The sequence below is a fragment of the Lissotriton vulgaris genome, chromosome 8 (assembly GCF_964263255.1).
Source record: "Lissotriton vulgaris chromosome 8, aLisVul1.2, whole genome shotgun sequence".
Classification (NCBI taxonomy): domain Eukaryota; kingdom Metazoa; phylum Chordata; class Amphibia; order Caudata; family Salamandridae; genus Lissotriton; species Lissotriton vulgaris.
In genome coordinates, this window is record NC_141696.1 from 1,048,044,092 (window position 1) to 1,048,060,010 (window position 15,919).

The following is a 15,919-nucleotide window of genomic DNA, read 5'->3' on the forward strand; positions in this document are numbered from 1 at the left end:
CAAGCATTATGTAGAATGCAACCATAATGAAGATTCCCTCAATTGGGTGATCTTGGAATCCAGCCCAAATTCACCTAAGAATGCACTTTTTAGGAAGGAGCAGAGATGGGTCCATCGCCTATCTACTGACAGCCATGGCCTGAATGAAGATATCCCCTGGCATTCGCTATAAGTCATTCTTTATTAATGGTCCCATACTGATATTGCCCTTTTATTCAGTAAGGCTCAGAGTACTCACATCAGGGACATGACCATGCACTCTGTGAGCATTTGGATGACAAATTATCAATAATGACACATGCCCCGACATTGATACTATCCACACTCCCGTGGTCTTTACGTGAAAGCTACTCATTGGCTGGGTTCGATCCAGAGCCTTTCTACCTACCCAACATGGCCGCCACGTACATATAATTAAGTACCCTAGGATCGTTTTATATATGCTTCCCCAATAAACATATACCGGTGATAGACTTGCTAGTCTCCAACTTTACGGAACGGTGAGTGGTTATATTTCAATCGGCTCACTCCAGTGATCGAGTCACTCCATAATCGTATACATGACCAGACACACTACGGAGCCGCACATAAGGCGCGATTCAAATAGAACGAGCATCCACTCGTTTAACACCTGCCCGCTAGCTAACTGCTGCACTTAAACGAAGATCCACCCATACCGCCACACTTATTTTACCTTTCTGTCATGGCCGCCAATGAAACGATCATGGTCATGTGACCTATACGAAAGGGCGCCAGTGACGAGACTCCTCCCCGCCGGTTCCCTTTAATAAACAAACTCTGCCATACCTACCCATCTATCCGAACTCGGCGGAGATGGGTAGGTGCACCCGCGCGGTCACGGGACGAGTAAGGTAAGGCGGATCCATAAAAGAGTACCAGGGTCCACCCGGTCTTTGTTACCCCCAGCTTGACCCCGTTTCCGGGGCCCCTCGTTTAACATCCTTTGTACTTTACAGCCACACCTGAAGGTTTGCCCTCGTAGAACTGACCCGCCGAGTATTCATGTGGTTCTTAGACCTTGACCCTTAGGTGAGCCACCAGTCTTCATTTACTTGGTTTACCTCCTGGATGATTACAGAATATTTCACATATCCTCGTTGTATATGAACACTGCATAAAATGAATGGTGGTTTTAGAATGATACTGCTGCTTTTAAAAACTGTTTTAAACACTGTTTTTATATGAATGCTTCACATTCACTACCACAGTGTGAGTGTGTGATCCTTGCACTGCACGCTGTTTTTCACCAGGCATGTTTAGGTTGGGCCCTCCCCCCCAACACCACATGGAGCATGCCTCATTGATCTTTATATGCTGACGCTGACCCAGTTCATGCTTTTGATGGGAAGAAGAAATATTATTTTTAATGTTCTGTTTTGTCTCATCATTTAGGCATAGGACTTCCCACCAAGGTAATATACACCTACATCACATACATGACACTCGCATGTTAAAATTCTCTTTTTCACTTCTAATTTAATGGTCCTGATGAATCGCAGGTGATGAACCAAATGCGAGAAACATGTTGACCCACTGTTTTCCAAGGCCTCTCTAGGATTACTTTACCTAATTTGGTTACCCCTAGCTGTTCGCCTTTCCACACTGGTTTTAATTGTAGTAGGGGGACCCCCAGAATAAAGTTGTTTCCGGCATCCCCTACTGCATTTTAATCACTACACCGAGTCCATCTGATACTCTGCCCACATACCCTCACTTCACCATAGGGCTGTTGGATACAAAAGATCTCCGCTAAAGAGCCCCTCCTAGAGGTGAGCCCGTTGGGGATTGCACCGCCCCCCCGACGAGGAGCAACCGCCAATGATGAAGCATGACACCCTTTGGGTGTGTGAGGCAAATACATCCAACTAAATGGATGCCCAAAGGTGTACTACCCACACCTTAGGTCACGTCAGCTTTTCCTTAATTTTCTCCCTCCTGAGGAACAGTGCAGCACCTCTCTTCTTTGAGCTACTAGTACCTATACGGGCACATGCTGCTACTGGACCTTTCACTTGCTTAAGTGATAGTTAGTGTCCGTTGATCCATTGATCATTCTCCCTTTGCTTGACAAATAGTTTGTAAATGCTCACACACTGATGAATTTGTTGATAAACTCCTCTCTGAACATTACCCACGCTCCATGTGTTTGTTGATTTGTACTAGCAAAAGATTGCTAAGAGTGATAGAACACCCACCTAGATTTTTAGAGCAGAGGGCAATGGGTTTCTTCACAGGAAATATATTTTCCTTGTGAAGAAAAGGTAAATGTTTCAAAGGAGGATACCCTTCCCCAATATAGAGTTGCACTGTTTTAACAACACTGCAGTGAGGAAAGAGTCAAGCCATGTGGGTACTCCTGGAGAGCTAGCTGGCATAACTTTAAATCTGCACCTGTCCATATAGGTACTAATACAAGTACACATGTGCTACTTTCTCTGTGAATTGGGTTCATTTCTTTTTTTTGACAAGGCCTCAACACTACTGTGTAGAATTGTGCCAAAACCTTATAATATATGTGATCCTGCAATCTCTTTACTCAAGCTTGTCTCTAATTTCCATATCAAAGGTACCATGTGATGCCTCTTGTCACCTGTAATAGGAAAATTAAATAGCTCATAATAAATTGAGTTATGATGGTGAAATGCTTGATAATATATGAAAGGTGAAGAGTGGAGAGGTTGCAAAAAGTCTAAGTTCATGCAATCACTCACAGTGTTATTTCAACCCATCAATTTTTTACCCACCTCAGTTTGGACCAACCATATGTGAATCGATCTCATCCCTACTTCAATCAGAATAGCTAGAACTGCCAGGCCAGGTACTTCCTGAAAAAGAACTCAAGCAATCAACAAGACTTTTTTCCATCATTGGGGCTCTTCAGTCGGGTGGAGCTTAATTGCAGTGGTACAGTGAGCAAGGCACGTATTGGCATACCTTTGGCCACTTACGGCATTACATCAAACACATAAAAGGTGATGGGAGAAATGCTTGAAAAAAATTTAACCATGGCAATCACTTAGGGTAGCAAGTCAACCCATCGTTCTTTTAATATTTACTTTAAGATATGAAATTAAGTAAAGATTTCCTTAAAGATTTATTTAAGAATTCCCTTCTAAATTAAAATGTTAATGTTTATTTACTATTTAGCAAACATTGCTAACATTTATGTAGAGAATGAATTTAAATAATTACATTATTTTCTGAGCAAATATATTTACATGTATTTTAAAATAAGAAATATTTTAAGTAAAAATAAATTAATGTATTTAAACATAAGTGCCTTTGCAGTGTATTGTTAAGTCTCTGCCCCCATCATTTGCTCTGGGTGGGTATAGCAGAACCAGTGGGTGACCATGTGTAGTGCTGGATGGACTTCAGGAATGAGCTGCAGTACATTTAAATGTGGTTTGTGACCTTTTGATCATAGTAGTTTTGGAAGTACAGTTTGTGAATAGGAATGGCCTTACTCTTTTGTGGGTGGGTGTATGTCCCTCCTTAAGCCCCTTGTTAGCGCAACCTAACTCCCTCCTTATGCCTTCATTAACCTGACCTCTATAATTTCCACTCTTTCCCATCCCCATCTCACCCACATTCACTACAAAAACATACAAGTATATGTGAGGATATCTCCACAGTTGTGGAAGAGATCTCTGAAAATAAATGACAGGACAGGGTGAGCTAGAGTCCTTCAAATGTAGGTTTGTAAATAGCATTTTGAAGTACGTTAGCAGTACGATTGGAGTAATAGTAAAGGTACTACACAAATCATCTTTGGAATAGGCCCCTTAGTGTCAGATTCAGGGAAATGATCTGTGTTTTCTTTAGTTTTTATGAGAGAAGTGTTTATTCATGTTGAATTATTTGGGATGGTTTTAAGCAGAATGGACTTGAAATTAAGCAATGATTTCTAACCAATTTGATCAGAGTTGTCAATAAACACTTTGAAGTATTTGTTCTGGAAGTAAGCTACCCATTGATTGATATCATACAGCAGCCACTGCTAGCATCTGGTTAATCATTACTAGGGATAAGTTGGTTTCTTCTTAGCGATTCTTCCATATGACATAGTTCTGCACTGTACTTGACTTGGCACATTGTGGTTCTAGCTAATTTAGGGGCATATTATCAAGAACGAAGTTAAGATTATCGCAGCTTTAGCGGCAGGAAACTGCTTCTAAAGCGGCAATAATGGGCTTGATAATATGCCGTAGAGAATTCCAATAGGAGCCCATGTTCACGCAAGAACATGGGCTTCTATGGGAATCCACAAGGGCACATTATCAAGCCCATTATTGCTGCTTTAGAAGCAGTTTCCTGCCGCTAAAGCGGCGATAAAGCGGCGATAATCTTAATTCTGTTTCTTGATAATATGCCCCTTAGTTGTTTACCAAATATTGCCTTGATTTCTTATCCCCTCTTGCTTGAGGATACATTAATTACCTCTTTGTGTCCTCCACAGTGCAGTGGGAATCAACTGGTCATCCTAAGGGGAAAGCATAGGGAAGCTCTGGTGCTCGCACTCGAGGCTTCCGCCATGTGAGTTCTTGTGGGTGCAGATGCAGAACCACCTCTGCATCATCCCCCTCCTCTTCATCACAAATTAGTATCATCAGCACATTGTACGATACTCTGACATCAGAGATCTTTTCAGACGATGCCACAAAGAGGAGGTGTGGGCAGCATGGTGCCCAATATGTGAATGTTTGGATTACTGATCAATTTCTGAAGTGGGCTCACCTCTTGCCACATCATGGTTTGGAGTGAAGTAAAATGTGTATTGCTCTATGACTGATCAATGGCTGAATTGAGTGGGGTGACACATTGCGCTATGCTATGGTGGGTGGAAAAAGAATGTGAATGGCCACGTAAACTGATCAATGGCTGATGTGTCCTCTCCCAATGTGGTATGATGTCTGCTTCAGTGGGTGGAAGTAAAATACAAATGTCACAATAACTAACTTGTGGCTAAAGTGGTCTTACACCTTGCCTTAGCTTGTGGTAGGTGGAAGCAAAATGCGAATGCCTGAATACCTGATCAATGAATTAAGTAGGTTCACCCATCCCATATGACATATGCTGCAGTGGGTAGAAGTAAAATATGAATGGCTTGCTAACTGATCACTGGCTGAATTGGGCAGACACCTTGCCATATGCTGTGAAGGGTGGAAGCAATACATGAATGGCTGAATAACTGATCAGTGTCTGATGTGGGCTTACCCACTGCCGCATTATGTTTGAAAAGGTGAAAATGTGAATTGCATAGTAATGGTTCAGTCGATGAAGTGGTCTCAAATATTGCATAAGCTGCTGTGGGCGGAAGCAGAGTTTCACATGGTTACATGGCTATCTTCTTCGTGTGTTACCTGTACAAAGAACAGGTTGACTCACAAATAATTATCTCCTGGCAGTATGGGTGATTATGCCAATATGTAATTTGAATTATTTGCTGTGTTGCAACCTGAAGCACTTTTTCATTCTTTTTCCCTTAAACTTCTTTAGAGAAGTTCTTTGCATGGTTTTTGAGGGTGGCAGGTGATGAATGCAGAAGTCATAAATGTTTGCTATGTTGAACTATCATGTTGTGGTAGTGATGGAGATAAGCGATGGACATCTGAGGAATGTATGACTTTGTAATGAATGCCTTTCGAGATAATAGCTAATGCTCAGATGGCTGTAATTCTGTTGGATATAATATGTAATATGAAAGACTCTAGGGCATGAGATCCAGATGGTTTTCCATCTGTGATATTTAAAAAAGATCCAAGGAAGTGGAGATCCATCCTGAGTAAATTTGTCCAATGGGTAACACTGATGGGCTCCCTTCCAGAGTCTTAGAAGGGGGCTATATTGAAGCCCATTCTTTAGAAGGGCAAAATGAATCAACCACCTAACTACCCTCTGGTCTCGCTTTTAGATATCCCGTCCAAATGATATGCCCAAAATTTGTTAAAGCACTTAGCAGCCTGTGCCTTTGATACTGATTTGATTCTCTTTTTTTATTTTTATTTATTTGGAGAGAGTAAAAGCATTCATAAGAGCAAATATTACAGTTTGGCAATTAGTATTAGGAACATTTCATACACCTGATATCAATTTTGTATAGAACACATGGGTAAAAAAATGAGTAAAATACAATGCGATGAAGCACAAAGTAGAAAAGACAGGTAGGAGATAGTGAATGGTCGACTTCTACAGCATGATTCGTGAGAGGCCTTCCTACAAACCCATCCCTCCTTTTCCCATCCATCCAGTGTCTGCCAATCCCTCCCACACCTATGCCTTGTGAGCCACTTACTCATTGGCACCCAGATTTTGCGGCTTCTCCTACTTTGAAGCTGGCCCCTATAATTATACAAAGTTCTTTCAAGATTGTATATGGCCAGTAAGCGGTCCAGCCAAGCCTGATAAGGGGAGGGATCAACATCCTTCCACAGAGTAGCAACTGACCACCACATTAAAGATGAAGCTAGTCTGCGATACATGGAGTTGTTCCTTATTATCGTAGCACATAAGCATCAATAATTGAGTTATGCAAACCCTTCCTCCCAATGCATCATAAAAAATTCCTCAATCCCTTTTTTTAAAAAAAAGATGGCAGTTTCGCACAGCTAAAAAATATCTGTATTTAATTGGAAGGCCCTTGAACACACCTAGGGCATTTATCCTCTCATTTACCCCAGCAAAAAAGCTTAGCCGGATTACTAGTTACTCTCCCCTGAGGCGAAAAGCCGGGGGTTCTACACTCTATTCTTTTGGTGAGAAAAGCGGCATTTTTTAAAGCTTGTACATATTTTAACCTGTAGCGCTCTTAATATAGTATTGTAGCACCGCGCTCTCGTGTGCAGGACTACATTGCACCGAGGCACACTTCATTCACCTTCTCCTCCCGGCGTGGCCGATTTGGGGCTCGCATCGCGGAGAAAGGCGCCATCTTGGAGGGAGGAAGGGTTGGCGGTCCAGTGGCAGGACGCCTCCCGCCCTCCAAGGTATTTAAACTGTTCAAGATCATAACGCAGTGTACTAGTTACTCTCCCCTGAGGCGAAAAGCCGGGGGTTCTACACTCTATTCTTTTGGTGAGAAAAGCGGCATTTTTTAAAGCTTGTACATATTTTAACCTGTAGCGCTCTTAATTTAGTATTGTAGCACCGCGCTCTCGTGTGCAGGACTACATTGCACCGAGGCACACTTCATTCACCTTCTCCTCCAGGCGTGGCCGATTTGGGGCTCACATCGCGGAGAAAGGCGCCATCTTAGAGGGAGGAAGGGTTGGCGGTCCAGTGGCAGGACGCCTCCCACCCTCCTCTATAGGCTATAAAATGATGAGGCCATTCCGTCCGCGCAGCGGGCGCGCCTTTGGCGCGCCAAAGGCGGGCCCGTCTGCGCCCGTCCGCGCCAGACACGGGCCTAGGGCCACCCCCCCTGGCCAGAATGCCCGCGCAAGCCTTATCTCATCCCCGCGCTTAGCATTGATTGATCTACGCCCACAAGCCTCGGAAAACTGTACAAGGCACAGCCCTGACTCTTTGCTATCTAAAACTGCATTGGACTGTAAACATTGTCAAATGTCTACTCCCCTACTAAATAAAAGAGCAGGTAGCGAAAACATGAACCAAATAAACCAAATGTTCACGATAGCCCTTATCAATGTGCGCTCATTACCCAAACACAGGCAAGAGGTAGCCGATGTACTCACTGATAGGAACATAGATATAATGTTCCTGACTGAGACTTGGCTGGATAAAACCTCTGACCCAGACCTCGTAATAGCCGTTCCTCATGGATACAAATGCTACAGACTAGATAGAACTGGTAAAAGAGGTGGTGGGGTTGCAATAATTGCCCGTGACTTTTTTAAAATTCACACCACTGCCATACCCTCAAAGGCATGTGAGGCGCTTCAATTTGATATTTATCTCTCCCCCTCATACAACTTCAAAGGCATATTACTTTATAGAAGGCCAGAAACCCGGGCGGACTTCCTGACAGAAATACTCACCATCCTAGAAACTTCAGGCACTGACAACTCGGTAACTCTGCTAGGTGATTTTAATTTCCATTTGGAATGTAGCGAAGACAAGGACACCACATCATTGCAATCCGAAATGGAGGTCTTTGGTCTATCTCAGCTGGTGAAAGGACCCACTCATAATGCAGGCCATACCTTAGATGGTATCTTCACTAACTTGGAAAATTTATCTGTGGTTGATGTCCTGCCTATGGCGTGGTCCGATCATTATCTGGTTTTGGCAACCATTCAAATCAACAAAACCACAACCGCCTCTATATCTCCCTCAAGAGAACTGTTCAAGGTCTGGAAAGACATCAGCATTCCCTGCTTTAAGGAGGCACTACTGAACTCCACACCCAAATGGGCAACTGATCCAGAAACCGTTATTGAACAATACCATACATGGGTAGGCCAAGCGGCTAACAAATTGGTACCTGTAAAAAGAATGTCCAGAAATAGAAGTTCCCCTTCAGCCCCTTGGTATACTGAAGAGCTTAAAAAACTGAAACAGCAATGCAGAAACAAAGAGAGAATCTGGAGGAAAAAGTACAATAACGAAGACAAGATAGTGTACAAGGAACTGTTAACTCAATATAAACTCCTAATTATAGAGACAAAAAAGAAGTTTTATACTGAGCAAATCGAAAGCGCCAAAAATTCGAATAAAAAGCTTTTCGAAATAACTAAACAGCTCACGGGATGTGCCCCAGACCTCAACCCCCCTTGCTCACAAGAGCTCTGCGATTCATTAGCAGCATTCTTTTTCACTAAAATAAATGACATATTTTCAGCATTTACTCAAGGTGAAGATCAATGGATCAGGAAAACAAATACCCCTCTTCCAAGTAATACTCTCTTCTGCTTCGCAGAGGTAACAGACGACAATATTCAGGACATTGTGAAAACAATTAAATCCGGATCAGCTCTGGATCCCTGCCCTTTAAACACTCTTCGGTCATTAATAGACGCGGTAATCCCAGCCATTACTCAAATGACCAATCTCATGTTCCGCACAGGAATCTTCCCTAACCAGTTGAAAAAAACCCTACTCAAACCACTCCTGAAAAAACCAGGCTTGGATAAAGCAGAACTTAAAAATTATAGGCCTATAGCGAACCTACCCTCTATTGCCAAGGTAGTTGAAAAAGCCATGAACTCTCAACTTGCGGAATTCATCGAGCAATACCATCTGCTCAATGAAACACAATTTGGATTCCGTAAGTTTCATGGAACGGAAATAGCCCTCATCAAGGCAGCGGATGACATTCGACTCATCAGAGACCAAGGTGGAACAGCATTATTGGTGCTCTTAGATTTATCAGCTGCATTCGACACGGTTGACCATAAGATCTTAGTCAACCATGTCGAAAAGATGGGTGTGCAAGGCCTAGCAAAAGACCTAATAGCGTCTTTTCTAGCAGAGAGATCCCAGGCAGTCATACTGGGCCAATATGACTCCGCTGAATTATCGTTGCCATGTGGGGTACCTCAAGGTTCATCCCTTAGTCCGACACTATTTAATATCTATGTGTCGGACCTCGCTAACACCATCAAAGCGCACAGGATGAACCTTACCTCATATGCGGATGATACTCAGCTGATATTGGCTGTCAGAAATGATGGGGAAACAGTGGCGGAAAATTTCAAGACCGGTATGCTGGCCATTGGAAAATGGATGTCAGCAAACTGTCTGAAATTAAATTCCGACAAAACCAAGGTGGTCACCTTTGGCCACCTCAGCCCTAGTTGGTCCCCCACTTGGTGGCCATCATCTTTCGGAGCTGTACCTAAACCAGTTACGAAAGTGAGAAACTTGGGTGTCATCTTTGATGATAACCTAAATTTCATGGCCCACGCCAATCAGACGGCCTCCAATGCCTTCTACAAGCTACGATTGGTAAGGAAGATTCTTCCTTTTCTTCCTACCAATGTGGGAAAGACATTGGTTAGCGCAATGGTCCTATCAGAGTTGGATTACTGTAATGGCTTGTTTGCAAATGCCCAAGTTAAGACAATTAAGAAATTGCAAACAATCCAAAATGCAGCAGCCAGACTTCTCCTCAACATTCCCAAATTCAAACCAATATCCGAATCCTTGAGGAGTCTCCACTGGCTACCTGTTAGGAACCGAATCAAATTTAAGACGTTATGTATCGTCTACAAGGCACTACACCATCAAGCGCCTCAATTCCTGTGCGACCATCTTGTCCCGTACATTCCCACCCGAATGTTACGATCTGCAGGACAGAATGACCTGGTAGTGCCTCGGACTACACTGGTCAATTGGGGAGACAGACGTTTCCTAGCTGTCGCCCCAAAACTATGGAATATGCTTCCACAAACCATAAGATCAAGCCCAAATCTATTGTCCTTCAGGAAGAAATTGAAAACCTGTCTATTTAACCTCTGAAAAACTGCAAAGATCATATAGGAGGGTAAAACAGTACAGCACCGAGACGCCTGCGGGCATTTGTTCGCGCTTAATAAATGCCAAAAATAAATAAATAAATAAATAAATAAAATAAAGATTGAACATGGTTTGATAGTGCTGGGCTTTTAATTTGGCTGAGAGAAAGATACCCCTACCTAATACATCAACTGATATAAATCCACGTCAGGGTCCCCCTTTTTCCTTGCCAAGTTAGCTTATAAATTTTTTAGGTCATTGGAAACTTTGTCCCTTAAGATTTTGTATGTATATTTAACCTTAAACTGGGGATAAACTATAGCTTCCAATAGTGGGATTTTATTTAAGGTGAACTTTTCGGTCCCTAATTTAGTTAAAAAGCTAGTACTCTGCATGTATTTAAAATGTGACCCTACAGTTACTCCTTATCTCTGTTGCTGATCTATAAATGAATAAATGTGGTTGGCTGAATTTAAGTCCCCTACCCTGGTTTTGTCCTTTTGCCCTTTTGATCCAATTTCCTACCCATGATATTATACATCGCTACAGGAAACAGGGGGGAACAATACAAAAATGTATATCTATTATATTTTTATATCTGCATGAGTTTAGCCACTTTCCTCCAAATTATCCAGGTCAATATCACTAACTTGAACCTTGTCTTCTTGTAGTAGCTGGCCTCTGCTTGTCAGAGAAGTATCAGCAAATCAAAACGGAGAGAGAGGACTAGATAAGCCAGTCCGAATCCCCAAATTAATATGTAATTATCAAAAAAGGACTAGCTGGGTTGTGTTTACAAATGGAGACTCAGTACGTATGATGGCAAACTATTTGGTTTGGTTGTTAAGCCCTCACCCACCGACCTAGTCGGTGGCATGCTTCATCATCGGGCCCACCACAGTGACGCCGAATGCGTCCCGGGTGTGCTTCGACTCCAGATTACTGAGGAGCTGGTATACTTCTCTGAGTGTGCTGTGAGGGGGTGTATAAGAAAGTGATTAAAAGCTATGCTGTAGGTCCCAGTGCCCGAGGGTATATAGAACTTTAATAGCTGGGCCCACGCTAGCGTATAAAAAGGCAAGCGGACGCGGTGGAGCGAATTATGAACTCCCGCGTCCTATGTGGTCGACATGTTTCAGCCAGGCCTTTTCTTGTTATAAAACTGGCTTTCCTCAGGACCAATGAGAGTGTGGGTGAAGAAATTAATATTAAGTGAAGTGATTTTTAAAATGTGTCGCACACGCTAAGGTGCTATACGTGTGTGGAGGGGGATTCCCTCCGCTTTAACATGCTATTTGCTGTTAAAGCCTCAAAGGTCACCAGGCAGGGAAGAGCGGACCGAGATTACCGGCCTCCGTGCTCCATGAACCTGTAGTCCTGCTGCGGTGTCCCTCGGTGACCTTTGAGGCTTTAACAGCAAATAGCATGTTAAAGCGGAGGGAATCCCCCTCCACACACGTATAGCACCTTAGCGTGTGCGACACATTTTAAAAATCACTTCACTTAATTTTTTCACCCACACTCTCATTGGTCCTGAGGAAAGCCAGTTTTATAACAAGAAAAGGCCTGGCTGAAACATGTCGACCACATAGGACGCGGGAGTTCATAATTCGCTCCACCGCGTCCGCTTGCCTTTTTATACGCTAGCGTGGGCCCAGCTATTAAAGTTCTATATACCCTCGGGCACTGGGACCTACAGCATAGCTTTTAATCACTTTCTTATACACCCCCTCACAGCACACTCAGAGAAGTATACCAGCTCCTCAGTAATCTGGAGTCGAAGCACACCCGGGACGCATTCGGCGTCACTGTGGTGGGCCCGATGATGAAGCATGCCACCGACTAGGTCGGTGGGTGAGGGCTTAACAACCAAACCAAATAGTTTGCCATCATACGTACTGAGTCTCCATTTGTAAACACAACCCAGCTAGTCCTTTTTTGATAATTACATGTCAGAGAAGTATACCATCTGCCAATCTACCTTTAGCCAACTCATATATAGAGGGGATATCCATCCCAGGCTCCTAATCCCTGGTACTCATGCTATCATTTCTTGAATTAAAAAACACAGCCATCTGTTGTACAAAAGCTGCATAGTAATAAAATCCTATATTAGGGGCATCCCACCCTCCACGTTTTTGTGGCAAAGTTAATATTTAAGAGATCAACAGATTTTCTTGTATCTCCAGATGAAATTAGTAAAGATTGAATCTAATTTCTTTAAAAAATGGCCTTCGGAGTCAAGGGGAATAGATCTAAACAGGTATAGTATCTTGGGAAAGACTACCATTTTGAGTATGTTACATCTTCCAATTATTGAAAGATGGAGCCTGTCCATGTACCTTAAGTCCATACCAACCTAATTTAGCATGGGAAACAGATTTATTGACCAAATGGAGCTAAGTCTACTTCCAACCCTGATCCAAAGGTAAATCGCTGCATCCTGCCTATATAGCCTGATTTCCGGGCATACTCCCAAGCCGAGCTTGTATTTATATTTGTACTATCGCCACTTCCGAGTCTGTGGTCACTATGGCAATATTGTTGGCATATGCCTTTACCTTAGCTTCAAAGCCATTACTCTATATTGGTTTTATTACCTGATCTTGGAGGATTTGCTGGATAAACGGATTGATATATAAGGCAAATAAAATTAGAGAGCAGGGGTAGCCCTGTCTTGTCCCTCTGGCTAACTAAATACAGCCTGATCATTTGTAGCCTTGCATTAGGCCTAAAATACATTGCACATATAGCTGTTGTGAAACATGGACTGAACCCCTTTTGAGCCAAGATTCCACATAGTTAATGCCAGGAGACTCGGTCGAAGGCCTTCTCTGTGTCCAGGAGGATCACAGCCATCCTCTCTCTTGTTACCACTTCTATATCGAATAAAGCTATAGCATGCCTGATGTGGTTGGTGGAGCCTCTTTCAGGTATCAAACCATGTTGCCATGCTGAGACAAGATGGACTATGATCCTACCTAACGAGTTGCTAAAATTTTAGAATATCACCTGGCATCTACATTCATGAGGGATATAGGCCAATAGGATGCAGGGTTATCCTAGGGCTTTTTTTTTTAAAGAAGATTTTGGAAGGACCCCACTATATAGTACCCCGAAGAACAGGCCCAGAAGTAGGTGGGCAATCCCTGCCTGTATTACCTTGTAGAGGAATTCTATCAGGGTTTGCCACTTTCCCTGAGGCCATAGAGTGCAAGACATGTAGAACCTCCTCAATTGCTATATCCCCTTCCAGCTCCTGTCTTGTCTCCCAGTCAGCCCTTCATTGGTCTCTCATAACTCTTTCAATCTTGTCAGGAGGTAAAAGGTTAAGATTGCCATACCGGTATGGAGCCTGATAAAAGCTTTCAAAATTAAAGTCTTTTAAATTTGTGACATTGCATCCATCCTGCCCTCTAACCTCAGGGATATTTTTAACTAGCAAGCTTCAGCCTTGTGTGGAGCGTTAACAGCTTGCCCGCGACTCTCTGTACTCATAGCTCTCATTCTTATGCATCTGAAATCTTGCAGCACTCCTCCTACTATAATAGCTGCTTATTTCAGCTTTAGCGACCACTGTTTTTTGCTGAAATGCTAATTCTTGATTGTGTATGATTGCTAATGTCCCAGGCCTTTTAATCAGACCATTAATTTAATCTCTTTGTTGTTTCATGGTCTTTCCTACAAAGCTGATAGTTTCTCCCCATAAGCCAGCCTTGAAGCTATCCCAAACCATGCCATGTGATGAACTATATTGGTTTGCCTCACAGTACTTTATCACCCACTGCCTAATGTGTTGGATATACAAATTATTGGTAAGTAATTTGCTGTTGAATCTCCACTTGAACCGGGCTTGAAATCCCACTTGAATTACAAAATTTATGATGAATGGATTGTAATCGGACAGTAATTTAGGTAGTTTCTTAATTCCTGCTGCAGCAAGCATAGAGGAAGAGACCAAGAAATAGTCCAATCTGACAAACTTTTTATGAGCTAAAGAGATGGGAGGAGGGGAATCCTCCTTGTCGGAATAAGAGGCTTTCCGGCTAGGTGGGGTAGGTGTACAAGCGTGCATTCCACAAGGATAGGACACCACAATACGGGTGTCTGGAGCCGAACACTGAATGGAGTGACACAATCCTTACAGTTAGGTCACCATTTGGCTTGGCGGGACACTATGCTCGCATCCATGAAGCTTGGTAGGTAGGAATGTTTTCACCAACCACTGCGTGAAGATTAGTGCACACACAAGGTCCTGATGAAATGCCACTGATCATATTTGACCACTGAGCATGAAACATGTTGACCATGAGATTTGAGCCTAGCTCTACTGAACCATAAAGTCAGAGAGCAGCCACTCTAACTGTTTTTAAGAAGGTGGATAGCCAGCCAGAATAAATGTTTCTTTGGTCTATCCAACCTTTTTAATATCTTTCACTTTCACCACATCTACACTATTTTTAGAGCCTTCACACCCACAGCAACATAAGGCAAGGAACAAAAGATATCCGCTAAAAAAACCCTTAAAGGGTGCCCATCGGGTATTGCAGCGCCTACTTGATGAGGAGCAAGTCCATATGATGAAGCATGACACCTAGCTTGCTTGGTGTGTAAGGACTCTAGTTCGGACAAGGAGGATTCCCCTCCTCCCGCCTCTTTACCTTTTTTGTCCGCTGTGAGGAACATCATACCTTTTTTTGACTACAGCTGACTGGGCATGTATGCTGGACCTCGCAAATAAGCCCCAATAGTCCCTCTTTTGCTAATAAATACTTTTTATGAAGACTAGCGAAATATGTATACCCTGGGTCAATGGGGTATTTGGCGGCATATACATCAACTAAATTGTGGCTAGTTTTCAAAGCAGACAAGGCCTTACACAGTTGCGGCTTCCTTCCAAGATATTTATGTATTTGGTCCCTGCTTGCCTCCTGATTTATATTCAAATCCCCACAGATTACTGACAGGTCTGGCCAGGATGCCAGCTCAACCATTAAGGCATTAAATATCTTTGGGTCATCATGATTTGATCCATTTATAGTGCACACTGTTAGCCCTACGGGTAGCGACGCAATAGCCCATCTGCCCCAATTGTCCTCCAAGACTCGTTTCACGGAGCCAATGCTTTTCCTTATGTGAATAGCAACCCCCATTATGGTGGAGGTTTTTGTAGAATACGCTACCAGGGTATAGCCTTTAATTGTCAGGCTGTCCCACTTCCCAAACAGGATCTGTTTTTCTTGTTGACTGATAATGTCGGTCCCTTGTATTTTTAAAGCCTCAACTACCCTTATGCATTTTATCCTATGATTTAAGACTCTCACATTAATTGAGCATTTCCTTATATTACCCATTCATGTAATACAGGAGGTTGCTATTCCTTATACTCTCAGTTGTATTTCCTAATTGAATCTTATCACATGCCTTGTTTTGCTCTCTCTCCAATTTCCCCCCACCCTTTTTCCATACCCAATAACCAGTG